The sequence below is a fragment of the Eschrichtius robustus genome, chromosome 18 (genome assembly GCF_028021215.1).
Source record: "Eschrichtius robustus isolate mEscRob2 chromosome 18, mEscRob2.pri, whole genome shotgun sequence".
Lineage (NCBI taxonomy): Eukaryota > Metazoa > Chordata > Mammalia > Artiodactyla > Eschrichtiidae > Eschrichtius > Eschrichtius robustus.
Window position 1 is genome coordinate 7,628,842 of NC_090841.1, and position 12,312 is coordinate 7,641,153.

Below are 12,312 nucleotides of genomic sequence, written 5' to 3' on the forward strand. Positions count from 1 at the left end.
CCGGCCCACAGACATTTGCTGTTCCAATATGATTGGAATGTGTATCGAGTAAGCTGAAACAAACAGAATTTTTTAATAACCAATCTTGCTTGCTGTTTCACCATCAGTTTTTGTGACAAATCTGCTTAATATAGCACACTAAGATAATGCAAAATTAGCTCGGATCCGGCTCTCTACGATTTCCTGATACACAAAATGAAATTTAATTTTCCCAATTTTTATTCTGAAAAATTTTAAATCTTCAGGTAAAAAAAAAAAAAATAGTGAACACTCATTTACCTTTTCTCTAGATTCACCAATTGTCAACATTTTGCCATTATCACTCCCTTGCCCTCTCCTCTCCTCCCCACTCTCATTTATGAACTGAGAGCTAGCTATAGGCCACACAACACTTTACCTTGAATTCTTCAGCATGTATCTCCTAAGAACAAAGGTATCCATACAATCATCACACTTAACAGGAAATTTAACACTGGTACATTAGTATCATCTAATACACAATCCAGATTAAAATGTACGCATTTGTCCCAGGCCTTTATTACTTTCTTAAAAACCATTACACATTACATTAAAGTTATTGTCTCTCTTTAGTCTTCTTCAAACAGTTCCCCAGTGTTACTTTGTTTTGTCTTTCATGACATTGACAATTCCCCCCCAAATGATCTTACAGAGTTAAGGCATTCCATCGAAGACCCCAATGGGTCTGTTTGTGGAACCTGACAGGCAGATATGAAAATGTTAATGGCAAGAACCAAGAATAACCAAGACACTCTGGACAACAGCAAGGCAGGAGGAACTGCTCTACTACAAAGCAATAGGATTCAAATCTGTCTAACACTCTTGCAGAGAGAGACAAGCAGATCCGTGACACAGAATGGAGAGCCTAGGAGCAGAGCAGAGCATATACAATGGACACCTGATTTGTGACGCAGGTGGTTCGGGGCAATGGGAGAAAGGAGGGTCTTTTCAATAAACGATGCCAGAACTGACTACTCACAGAGAAAAAATGGGACTGGGTCATCCTCACCATACATAAAAATCAGTGCCAGATATATATTACTGATCTAAACATAAGGTGCAAAATTATAAGCATTTTAGAAGATAAAACAGGAATCTATCTTAATGACCTCACAGTAAATATTCTTAAGATACATTAAAAAATCGACTACAAGGAAAAAGACGGATAAACTGACCACATTAAAATTAGGAACACCTATTCATCAAAAGACACTGTAAAACAGTGAAAACACACAATCTACAGAGTTTGAGAAAATATTTACACCAGATTTAACAAAAAACTTATATCTAGAATATTTAAGGACTTCCTACAAATCATTAAGAAAAAGTCAGACCACCTAATAGAAAAATGGACAAAAAACTTGAACAAATATATCACAAAATCAAAATGGCCAAACAATAAAGGAAAAGATGTTCAAATTCTTTAATAATATAGGAAATACAAATTAAACCGCAATAAGCACTGCACACGAAAAGACTGGTACGCATTTAAAAGTCTGACAATACCCAGTGATGGAAAAATGTGAAACAATGGGAACTCTCATACATTGCTGGGAGGAGTGTAAACTGAAGCAACCACTCTGGAAGACAGACTGGATTTATCCACTGATAAATGTTTCACTGATGAAACATTGTATGAAACAATGTATCCACTGATGTTTCAGCCATGCAACATGACCTAGCAATTCACTCCTAGGATGGAATGCTCCATCCTGGCCTAAAGAAACTTAGGCACTTGCACCATTATACATGTAGAAGAATGCTCATAGCAGTATAATAGCCTAAAACTGGAAATAAGCATAACGTCCATCAAAAAAATATGATGGATAATTGTGGCAGAATCACATAATGGATGTTATGGGCTGAACTGTGTCCCCTGCTAAATTCTTATGTTGAAGCTCTAACCTCTGATACCTCAGAATGTGACTGTATTTGGAGACAGGACCTTTAAAGAGGTAATTAAGGTAAAATGAGTCAGATGGGTGGGCCCTAATCCAATATGACTGGTATCTTTACAAGAAGACTAGGACACAGAGACACACAACGTGAGGAAAGACCACATGAGGACATGAAAAGAAAATGGCCACCTACAAGCTAAGGAAAGAGGCCCTAGAAGGAAACCAATCCTGCCAGCAGCTTCATCTTGGACCTGTAGCCTACAGAACTGTGAGAAAATAAGTTTCCCTTGTTGAAGTCACCCAGTCTGTGGGTGTACTGCGTTATGGCAGCCCCAGCAAACTAATACAACGGAACAGCACACCGCCACAAACACGAGCTGCCTCTACATGTCACAACATGGATGAATCTTAAAAACACACTGAGCAAAATATGCAAGATACAAATGGCACAATTAACGTGATTCATTTATGTAAAGTTTAAGAGGAGGTAAAACTGTGTGTGGGGGGCATACATGACTAGGTGATAAAGTTATAAGGAAAAACAATAAATTGTTTCCATAAAAGGAGTGACAGCGATCGCCAGCAGAGCAGGAAGGGAGCCGTGCTGGGAAGGAGCACACCCGGGGCGTCGGGGGTCTGGTGCTGGGAAGGAGCACACCCGGGGCGTCGGGGGTCTGGTGCTGGGAAGGAGCATACCCGGGGCGTCGGGGGTCTGGTACTGCCCCGCTTCCTGTCCTAGCAGGTGGCTCGACGGTTGTTGGCTTTGCCAATTATTGGACAAATTGGACATTTTAACAGATTTTTCTGTATCTGAGTTATATTTCACTCACACACACACACACACACACACACACACACACACACTCACACACTTGAAGTAAGACGGAGCAAAGCAACGCAAAGAGCAGCCAGAGCGAAGAGAGAAGCAGCAAGCAGGCAGGACCTGTGTGTGACTAGGAAACTGTGACCTCCAGAATCCCTTCACCTCGGGAGCTCCTATCCTTGACCATCTTCAGCCACAGGCCCCCCCCCTGCAGTGAGCAGGGGTACCCACAGGCGGTGCGGGCCCAGGAAGTCCCCTGCTCAGGTGGTCGGCCAGAGGGCTGTGGGGAGAAAGACGGGGAAGGGAGGGAGCTCGCAGGGCCGCTGCCGCACGAGGTGCTCGTGCCCCGGATGCCGCAGGGGAAGCTCCACGTTCAGCCCAAGAGCTCCACACACAGCAGGTGGATGGTAGTGAAGGAACATCACTTTGCTCTTTCAGTTCCCATGTTAGAACACCACTGTATCTGCAAATCAGAATGCTTTACTGTGGCCCGCCCTAAGACCTTAAAGCATCGAGTTTAATAGAACGCATTCGCCCCCAGAAACAAAGTTCCTGACAGTCCACTTAAATGAACTTTGGAGCATAAACCTGCTCATAAGTGAGGGCCTGGTGGGACTGAAGCTTAGTAGGAAGCATTCTCCTCTTCCCTAGTAACTATGATTTGGGAAAGATAACTTTTAACACTGGTTGTATGAATGATTTGTTAGAAGATTCTAAGCAGGATTTACCATCTCTATAAAACTGAATTCATGATATGTAATAAGCTTGTGAAAGGATTTAACGAGGGGTTAATGTGTTAACAACAGTATAAAGAGCTGCCAATGCTACATAACCAAGTTAATACACATTTGAAATTTAAATAAACACTGTTAGATGGATCACACAACTTCTTCTTGAGTACCGGAGGCAGTCCAGCACGGCAGATAAGGAGCGTGTGCTCTGGGGCCAGGTGGCCGGGGCGCACATCCCTGCTCTGCCGCACCGGGCAGGATACCTAACTGCTCGGGGCCTCAGTTCCTCATAAGTAAAGATAAGAACAGAATCTGCCTCACAAGCCTGATGTGAGGGTTAAATGAGCTAATACACGTAAAGCCCGGTCCACAGGCAGCGCTCAGTAAATGGCGGTTGCCCCATCACACACACCACCTTCAGTCAATCAACAAACAGGATTAGAGGGAGACAGAGAATAGCCAGATCCCTTCTATTAAGGACCACCTGGGGGATAGATAACAGAGGAAACACCCAGGGGAGTGAAGTCCACACAGGGAGAGAGACCTGGGCAAAGAAGACTTCATAGAATTGGTATGCTTTCACGTCGACTTTGAAAAATCAATACGATTTAAATACAAAGGAAGAGAGAGAACCATCTGGGAAATGAGAGCACCATAAATTATGACATGGAAGTAGGAAGAAGCACGAATGAAAAAAAAGGTAAGTAGAAAAGTACAACACAGTATTAAGAAATGCAAATAGACACAAATAGGATAGATAAGGTATGAACTTACAGTTTAAAAAAAATGTACTCTGACCCTGATGTGATAGGAAATAAGAATCACTCAGAGTCTAAGAGACTCTGTGATGCCTTGGTGGTTTAGGGAGGTGAGTCTAAAAGCAAAACATAACTAAATGAAGGGGGCTGGAGAAAGGAGTTCATTAGGCTGAGCAGTGGTTGCTGCCATAATTCAGATGCATAAAGTAAGAAGAGACTTGGTGTAAGGCCAAGCTCCACCTGTGCCTGTTATCTGACTTCTCCCATCTGTTGACTACGGCAGATTGTATTTACCAAGATGGTGCAAGAGCCCCTCCTCCCACACACGCTTCTACAATGTGGCCTTCCACTCCTCCACCCAGAGGTAGTCTGATTCCCCTCCTCTTGAAAATGGGTGGGCTTGTAAATGCTTCAACCCAGAGTACAGCAGAGGTGACACAGCGTGACCCCCAAGGCTAGGTCATAAGAAGCAGTGCACCGTCCACCTTTTCCAGTGGAACAATCACACCTGGGGCGCTGAGCTACCACGTATGAAATGTGACAAGCTGAGGCCACCATGCCTGAGGAAGCCCAGGCCACATGGAATAACCCCAAGTAACACAGCGGTGCTCCAGAAAGACAGCCCCCCGCTGAGGCCCCAGGCCTCAGCCGCCAGGCATGTGAGTGAAGACACTCCAGATGATGCCAGGCTCCAGATGTGGAGTCACCCTCAGCCGCTGATCTTCCAGTTGTGACCCAGACATCGTGGAACAGACACAAACCATCCCTGTGGTGCCCTAATCCGAATTCCCGATCCCAGAATCTGTGAGCAAAGTAAGACTGTTTGGAATGGTATGTTAAACAGCAAGAGTAACTGATACACTGACTTTTCTTGCCATCAAGTTCTAATTGCCTCGCAATCTTAAAGAAATCTGCATATTTCTTCATGTAAATTACATAACTTACAATATGCCTTTTTGGGTGGCTTTCCTTGTTTTATCTATTTTCATTCTTATACTTCTTGCCTTTTCCAACTAAAAATTGCTTTTCATGGTTGCTTTTGTTCATAAAATGTCCTTCAATTTTTTTACTTTAATATAACCTACTTTTCTTTCCATTAATTTTACCCTAGATTTCCAAATCATTCTTTCAGTTCTCTCATCTTTCCAAATTTTCTTTATAGTTCTGTCTCTTCCAGACCCTTTTATCCCACCAGATGCTCCGGCCACAACAGCTGTCCATTCACTTTCAAGCAACCATGCCTTTGTTTCTGTGCTTCTCTATGGAAATTCAGCGAAAGCGCAACTTCCTCCATGAAGTCTCCCCTAAGCACCTCAGTCAGAATTTACTATTCCACGTTTCCACCCCAAAAGTACTACGGGCAACTCCAGTATCACATGCTCCCTTGTTTCCCTGCAGTTAGGGTAGGTGTATGCCCCCTTCCAACCACACGGTGAGTTCTCTAAGGACAAGGATTGTACGCTTTATATTCCCACAGTACCTAATAAATGTCTTTCAGATAGCAAAGAGCTAAATAAACACCTGTTAAATTAATTAACACAGATAAAAGAAGTTAGAAAGGGTGGGGTTCTAATTATGATTATTTGTTTGGGAGCCCTTTAGCAGAAAGCAGTTTCTCAAGTTCTATGGTCATGAGGTACGCACATTCAGACTAGTAATGAGCAAAGAGAAGCACCTAAAAGTCATTACCTATAATGACTATTACCTTTACCATTACCTATAACATAACCTTTTCATAAAGGAAAACAAGTTTAGAAAAAATCCCAGTAGTCAGCCAGGTCCATGTTCTTCTCCAATATTTCAAAGAAAGCTGAATTCCTACCTTTGTATCATAAAGTATATCTTTCTCCCCAACCCAAGCTTTCCTCAGCGGTTTAGAAAATTCCTATCATCAATTATTTTTCTAACTATATTTTTTCTGTCTGTTATAGTGGATTAAAGTTCAAAGTACAAAAGCTCAAATGATGTCAATTCAGGCAGTAAAGCTTTTATTTTCCTCATCAGTATTAATTTTTTATTTATAATCATTGTGCACAATAGCAAAATTTAAAGATTTCATATAAATATACTAGGTGTCATACACATATTTTGTTTAGAAAGCAAGGAAGAAGAGAAAAAAGGGGGAAAGAGAAAGGGAAGAAATTTATTAAATCAGAAGTGATAATAAACCACTCAAATCTCAAATCTTCATGTGACTAATATAAGAGCAAGACAGACACTAAGGAGCTGCTTCTGGGAGGACTAATATTTCAGGACAGTTTGAATCACTTCCATTATTGCTTTAAATAAGTTTATTATTTTGTAAGCTCAATTAGTAAGTTAAGCATTATTTTAAGAAAATTTTTTCTGTTTAAGTAATGATATTGTTAGAATTAATAGAATATGTAGTAGCAGTCAGGAAAGACAATACGAGATGTAATCTGTGAACTAGAAATCTACCAATTATTTATATACACCCTTGAGATCTAGTTGCAAAAGTGAATAAGGAATATATTACAATAATTAAGTTTCAAAAGTCATAGGTGAGGCTATGACTTCCGGCCATCATTAAAAAAAAATGGTATCAGACTTATCCTTCTACGGTAAACAACTATTAAAATATAACAGGCAACTGTTTTCATGCATTAGCCAACAGATAGTAAAGAACTGCAAAGTGACTTCTTAAGTTCTGCCCATAATCTGAGTGCCTGCCAGAACAAATCTCAACACCGTTTAAAAGAAAACAACATAATCCAGACACTCTAAAATGTAGAGCATACAATAAAAATTACTGAATGTGTGAAGAAACAGAAAAATGTGACCCATAAACAAAAAATTTTTTAAATAGCAAATAGAAACGGATGTTCCACATGTTAGAATTAGCTGACAAAAACTATAAAGTAATACATCAATTACCCATTTCAGAACAGCACATTATACTAAAACTTAGTGGCTTAAAACAACAAGTTATTACCCGCATAGTTTCTGTGCATCAGGAGTTTGGGAGCAGTTTAGCTAGAAAATTCTAGTTTAGGGTCTGTGATGGTTAAGTTTATGTGTCAAAATGGTGCCCAGCCATAGTGCCCAGATATCTGTTCAAACATTATTCTAGATGTTTCTGTGAGGGTGTCTTTGGATGAGATTAATATGTAAGTTGCTGGACTCTTAGTACAGCAGACCGTGTTCCATAATGTGGGTGGGCCTCAATCTATCATCTGAAGGCCTGAACAGAACAAAAGAGGTCCCCAGAGCAAGAGGGAATTCTGTCAGCAGATGGCCTTCAGACAAAAAGGTTTAATCCTTTTTACGATCTAGCCTTGGAAGTCATATGGCATCACTTCTGCCATATTCGTTTCCTTAGAAGCAAATCACTAAGTCCAATCCATTTTCAAGAGGAGGGGAATTAAGCTCCACCTTTTGGAGAGAAACATCTCAAAGAATTAAAGGAAAATATACACATAATCAATGATCAGATGAGGAATCCCAGTAAAGCAACAGAAACTAAAAAAAAAAAAAAAAAAAAAAAAACAACCCAGAAATGCTAGATTTGCAAAATGTCAATACATCTGAAATGAAAAATTCACTGGACAGGATTAAAAGCAGATTGGCGATGGCAGAAGAAAACGGTGTCAGTGAACATGAAGGCAAGTGAACAGAAACTACCAACCTGAGGAATAGAAAGAAAAAAGATTGAAAAAAAATTTAACAGAGTCCCGGTGATCCTGTGCAGCAATATCAGAAAGTCCAACACACATGCCGGATAAATAAAAGGAAAACCCCACAGAGGTACATCACAGTCAAACTGCTGAAAAACAATGATAAATAGAATATCTAAAAAGTCAACCGTAGAGGACAAACACTCAAGAAAATACCAGCTTGTTTTCTATAGTTAAACATATACTCACAGGTATTTATCCAAGAGAAATGAAAACATATGTCTACACAAAGAACTGAACATGAATGTTTACAGCAACTTTACTTATAACAGTCCCAAACTAGAAATCATCTAAATATCCATCAATAAGAGAATAGACAAATAATCTGTGCATGGTCATGTAACAGAATACTACTCACCAATAAAAAACAACAACATCGATGAATCTCAGAATAATCATGCTGAGTGAAAAAAGCCCGTCACAAAATAATACCTACTGTATGATCCTATTTATGTGAAATTCAAAATAATCTATAGTGACAAAAATCAGATCAGTGGTTGCCTGAGGTGGGAAGTGTTTTGGGGAGAGAGGAATGGACTGCAAAGGGGCACAAGAAATCCTTTCAGGATGAAAGATATGCTCTGCATCTTGATTGTGGTATGTTTCATGGCTGTATGCAATTGTCAAACTCATCAAATTTTATGTGGATAAAGCTTATTATATATAAATTATTCCTCAATAGAGCTGAATTTAAAAAAATAACCAGAGGGAAAAAGATATATTACATACAATGATCGGAATGGCAGCTGACCTCACATGAAAAACACAATGGAGGCCAGAAGATTACAGAATGATATCTTTATAAGCACTGAGAGAAAAAAACCAAAACAAAAAACAAACAAAAAGCCCTCTTCCAACCCAGAATTATTTATCAGTCAAAAACAGCCTTCAGAAATAAGAGTGAGATAAAGACATTTCAGAAAACAAAAACTGAATTTGACGCTAGCAGACCTTAACTACTAAATGAAGTTCTTTAGACAAATGAGAGATGGACCCAGCTGGAAACTTGAACCTTAACGAAGGAAAGCAGAGCAGTGGATGGTAAATATGTAGGTAAATAGAAAAGACTACTATTTGTGCTCCTCTTAATTTAAGTTTGAACTGACAATTTAAGCCCCATTATATGTTTGGATTTACAATGTATGCAGATGTAAAATACATGACAAAGTAGCACAAAGGCTGGGGGAGGCAAATGGTTCTTACGTTTTACATGAAGTGGTACAATATTAGCTCTACAGTGACTGTAGTAAGTTACAGATGCATAGTGTAAATCCCTAGAGTAACTGCTAAAAAATATACAGTTAAGTATAGCTAAAAGCCAATAAGGAAATTAAAATGGATACTAAAAAACAGTCGACTATTAAAAGAAATTAAGAAAGGAGGTACAGAGTAACAAACAAACAAAAGGGACAAATAGCAAAATGGCAGACTTAAACATAACCATATCAATAATTACATTATATTTCAATGGACAAAATATTCCAATTAAAAAGCAAAGATAAACTATACAAATAGTAAGACCCAATTATATGCTGTCTACAAGAACTGCACTGCAAATACAAACACGTACAAGGTGAAAATTAAAGGAAGGAAGCAGATATATCATGCAAACAGTAGCAAAAGAAAGATGGTGAGGCTATATTAATATCAAAGTAAACATCAAGTCAAAGGATTTAGTCAGAGATGAAGAGATGTTTCATAAAGGTAGAAGGATCAAGAAGATATAATAATGATAACTGCTCATGTACCTAATGACAGAACTTCAAACTGCATGAAGCAAAAATTTACAGAATTAAAGTGAAAAATAAACAAATTCACAATCATACTTAAAGAGTTTAACCACCCACTCTCAATAATTGATAGAAAAAACCAGAGCAAAAAATCATTAAGGATCTAGAAGATTTAAACAATACTATCACAACAACTTGATCTAACTGACATTTATGGAATATTGTCTCAACAAGTACAGAATAAACATTCTATTCAACTGCAGCTGAAACGTTCAGCAAGATACACTATATGCTGAATCATAAAATCTCAACAAAATTCAAAAATTGACATCTTACAGAGTAGTTCCTAATTATAGTGGAATTAAATTAGAAATCAACAACAACAAGACATCCAGAAAATCCTCAAATATTTGGATTCTAAACCACATACTTCTTTTTTTTTTTTTTTTCCCGCCTTGCCTCATGGCTTGTGGGATCTTAGCTCTCCAACCAGGGATTGAACCCGGGCCCTCAGCAGTGAGAGGACGGAGTCCTAACCACTGGACCACCAGGGGATTCCCTAAACCACATACTTCTAAATAACTCAAGAGTCAAAGATAAAAAGAAAAAGAAAAATTTTTTAGTATTTCTAATTGAATAGTAAAGAAAATATAACAAAATCTGTGGGATGAAGCCAAAGCAGTGCTTTAAGAGAAATACAACCTTAAATGTTTATATTAAAAAAAAAGAAAAAAGGTTTAAAATCAACAGTCTAAGTTTCTAACTTCATAAAAAAAGAGAAAATTAAACTCAGGAGTATCAGGGAGAAATAAGAAGAGATAAAATCAATGAAATACAAAACAGAACATTAACAAAGCAAGAAGTTGGTTCTTTGAAGAAGATTAATAACACTGATAAATGTCTAGCAAGAATGATCAAGAACAACAGGGATAAAACACAAATTACCTCTTCTGGGAATGAAAATTGAGCCATTATTATGGATCATACAGACGAAACAGAAAATAAGGTGTGTGGATTTGTACTGTGTCAACTTCAGTGAAGCCAGAATTTCACTTCTCAGAATTCTCTTCATTACATAGTTCTGGGTTAGTGGGGACCACATCAGTCATTATGGACGAGATGTGAAAGGCAGAACTGAAATCAACTCAGAAAGTTAGTTCAGGGCATGAAGAGCATTTGCAGCTGAGGCCCATTTCACACTTACTAGAATGACTAAAATTAAAATACTGGCGATACCAAATGTTGGCAAAAATGTGGAAGTATTGGAATTCTCACTCACTGATGGTGAGAGTATAAAATGGTACATCCACTTAGGAAAATGGTTTGAGCATTATGAAGTTAAACACATACCTACCCTATGATCCACCTATTCTCTTCTTATCTATATTACCCAAAAGAATTGAAAACATTCATCTATAAAAAGATCTATACAAAAATATTTATAGCTTCATCCATAATAGCCAAAAACTAGAAATAACTCAAATGTCCATCAGAAAGAGAATAAACAAATTGTCATGTAATCACACCACAAATAAACTACTGATACATGTAACCACATGGATGAATTTCAGAAACATTATGTTGTGTGGAAGTAGCCAGAAGCACAAGAGTACATATGTCATGGTTCCATTTATATGAAGTTTAATAATAGGTAAAACTAGTCTATGGTGCTAAAAATCAGGAAGGTGAATGACTGTTCGGGGTTTGAATCAACTGGTAGGGGCACAGAGAAACCTTCTGAGGCGAAAGAAATGTCCACATCTTGAGTAGGGTATTGATTAAACAAGAGTATTCATTTGTCAAAACTCATCAAACTATACACTTAAGATTTGTACATTTCACACTGTATGTACATTTTATCTCAATATAAAAAGAAAAAACTCACTTATGAAAATGTCAACATTCATCAACAGAATGAAATATTTTTTTCAAAGCAGCATACTTCAGAAAAGATCCCAAGAGAACTTTATTTTTAATCACTGAAGTTTTTTTCATTATAAAATGTTTTTAAATTTTCACATTCTTATCAACGTACATTGTTTTTTGTAGTACAGGGACACGTAAGTATCACGTAAGTTTTAATGAAGACTCAAGTTTCAAAGTAAAACTTAGGGACTTCCCTAGGTGGCGCAGTGGTTAAGAATCCGCCTGCCAATGCAAGGGACATGGGGTTCGATCCCTGGTCGGGGAAGATCCCACATGCCGTAGAACAGCTAAGCCCGTGCACCACACTACTGAGCCTGCGCTCCAGAGCCCATGAGCCACAACTACTGAGCCCGCATGCCACAACTGCTGAGCCCACACGCCACAACAACTACTAAAGCCTGTGCGCTCTAGGGCCCACGTCCCACAACTACTGAGCCCGTGTGCTGCAACTACTGAAGCCCAAGCACCTAGAGCCTGTGCTCCGCAACGAGAGAGGCCACCACAATGAGAAGCCCGCGCACCACAACGAAGAGTAGCTCCCGCTTGCCACAACTAGAGAAAGCCTGCGCGCAGCAACGAAGACCCGACGCAGCCAAAAAAATAAATTAATTAAAAATAAATAAATAAATAAAAGTAAAACTTAGATGTCTTATCAACTTATTAACACAACCACTCCTCTGAATGTAAGAAACTTCAGCAGAGTACTGCGGTCTCTGTTTTGATAAATAACAAA

The 12,312-nt window shown here is 38.7% G+C and overlaps 1 protein-coding gene across 5 annotated transcripts in view; it reads right to left on the reverse strand.

Moving 5' to 3' along the window:
- The window catches only part of KATNAL1 (katanin catalytic subunit A1 like 1), a 78,755-nt gene that overhangs the window by 6,029 nt on the left and 60,414 nt on the right, over window positions 1–12,312 (reverse strand). The gene's annotated exons all lie outside the window — the stretch shown is intronic.